General features: G+C 31.7%; 1 protein-coding gene across 1 annotated transcript in view; it reads right to left on the bottom strand.

The window, feature by feature from the left end:
* Positions 1-2764, bottom strand: part of BANK1 (B-cell scaffold protein with ankyrin repeats 1) — a 538680-nt gene that overhangs the window by 85114 nt on the left and 450802 nt on the right. The window lies entirely within an intron of this gene.

The following is a 2764-nucleotide window of genomic DNA, read 5'->3' on the forward strand; positions in this document are numbered from 1 at the left end:
GAAGTTGAACATGGGGCATGATATGCAGTGGATGGCAGGACTTTTACAATGTACTTAAAACAGGGAGTACAAGTTAAATTGTACATTCAAAATTGTGAAATTTTCCAAAGTGCTGTCTCACAGTGTTGACAGCACAATTGCATAAGTGGAGACTAGAATTAATTGGATTTTATTCTAGAAAAAAATAAGAAGTATTAGAAAATGCTGTTGTATGTTCTAAAGCCAACTACTACTTATAAGATCTACATAAACAATTGGAAGGAATTCATGAAAAATCTGGTACCCGCTATTTACTCTACAAGTTAAGAAGTAGTCTTTCCATCCAGGTCTTTGTTATTTTATTCTTAAATATATATATTCAAAGTTTTAAAAAAGCAGGGTTTTATGGAAGTAAAAAATATTACTAAGTCCAAAGCAACAAACAACAAAGAAAGAAAGAAAATAGAAACAATATAAGAGCAGAAATAAATACAAATATAAAAAAAGTAAAATCCTTCATACTTTCGACATGTTGTTAGGATGGACCAATATCTGGGAAAGGACATCATGCTTGGAAAAGTGGAGGGTCATCTAAAAAGAGGAAGTACTCCAAGAAGATATATAGACACAGTGAAATCAACAATAGGGTCAAACATAACAACAATTGTGAGGATGGCATAGGACTTGGCAGGATTTTGTTCTGTTGTTCATAAGGTCACTATGAGTGGGAACCAATTCTATGGCACTTAACAGCAACAATAAAAACAAGAAAACAAAAAAGTAAGAATTGATAGTAAATGACACCAACATCTCACCCCTCCCACCTCACCAAAAAAAGAGAGAAAATAGTGTTATTAAAAAAAGGAAAAATGGAGAATAAGAAAGAACTCTTGGAAAAAGATGATCATCAACATCAGGATATGAGGATAAAGCCACAAAAGTAGAATAGCATGATATAAGAGTCAACACTTCTAGTCCTGAGAAAATCCATAAGGTTGGGAGTACATAAGAAAATGGAGTTCTTTTAAAAATCTTTATACTACAACTAAATTCCTGTATTGAACTATATGCATTTATCTATTTTTCACTTATGACTTTACAACTTGTCCAAGAGATAATAATTTAGTAATCAATATGATAGATAATCTTAGTTTCTATTTAAAGCACTCCCTGCCTTAATAATCTAGAAAATTGTTCCAAATTGCATTAATTTGCTATAGTTTACTAATTTTTTATAGTTATCAACACTAACATTATAGTTATAAAACTATTAAAGTTATGATATTATCAGCAGGAGAATATTGTGAAGAAATTATGTTGTAGAATGGTAAATAATTTTTCATATACTTGTTAAATTTTCTTATACAAATTGTATAATGCATACTGTTTTAGGAGTAGAATAGTTACTTTACAACACTAACCAGAGATAAGTAGCTGTGTTCAGCTTAGGTGGATTTAGAAGATATATTTAAATGTAATATTTGAGCAGTTGGTTTGTAATATTTGAATTTATAATCTATGGCCTCTCAAGTTTAGTTATCATCCAAACTTTTGTATGAGTTCAAACATTTTATTCAAAATCTCTTTAAAAATTATGTGTACACTCTGTATTTATTTGCAAATCTGACTTTTCATGTTGCCTTGGAGCTCCTCAAGGGTGGTGGACTTCCTTTAGTCCATATTCTAAGCCCAAAGCATAGCATCTATCTCAAAGAATGCATTCAATACATGTCTATTCAACCTATGGATGAAAACAATCAGCTCTTAAACATGAATTCATGAAGTGCATCAAACCAAACAAAGTGTACAAGTGCTTTATATACAACTGAGTAGAGAAAGAGAAAGAATTGAAATATAAATCAAGTAGACCTTATAAGACAAATGAAGTGAATATCAATTATTGCAGTAAAGTGAAATTTCGGATGAATTGGAGCAAATTCTTTGCATAACTTAGATTCTATCAGTCAGACTACTTAGGATTTTAAAAATATCTTAAATGGAATTAAGGATAAAATAATGAAGTTAGAATGCCTGATGGCCCACTACGCATCATCTTTGCTTATAATGCATATATATATATATATATATATTGTTATGGATTACAACTCAATATAAAGAACACAAAGAATTATCACAACTAGACAATAAGCAACATCAAGATAAACAGAGAAAATATTGAAATTGTGAAGCATTTCATTTCACTTAATCCACAATCAATGCTCATGGAAGCAGCAGTCAAGAAATCAAACCACATACTGCTTTGGGGAAATCTGCAAAAGATCTCTTTAAAGTGTTAAAGAGCAAAGACGTTACTTTGAGGATGAAGGCACACATAACACAACCCATGCTATTCTTTCATTGCCTCATATACATGTAAAAGCTGGACAATGGATAAGGAAGAGTGGAAAAGAACTGATGCATCTGAATTATGGTGTTGACAAATAATATAGAACATACCATGGATTCTCAATGTAACAAACATGTCTTGAAAGACTTACAACCAGATGCTCCTTAGGTGTGAGGATGATGACATTCAATCTTTGTACTTTGAACACACTATCAAGAGGAAAATGTCCTTGGAAAAGGATACCATGCTTGGTAAAGTACAGGATCAGAGAAAAGAGAAAGACCCTCAAAGAGACAGATTGACACAGTGTCTGCAACAATGGGCTTGAATATAGCAACAATTATGAAGATGGTGTAGGACTGGGCAGGTTTCATTCTCTTGTATGTAGGTTCACTATTATTTGTTTTCCAACTTGACACCAACTTTCAATAAAACATA

This window comes from Chrysochloris asiatica, unplaced genomic scaffold, assembly GCF_000296735.1.
Source record: "Chrysochloris asiatica unplaced genomic scaffold, ChrAsi1.0 scaffold00211, whole genome shotgun sequence".
NCBI classification, from domain to species: domain Eukaryota; kingdom Metazoa; phylum Chordata; class Mammalia; order Afrosoricida; family Chrysochloridae; genus Chrysochloris; species Chrysochloris asiatica.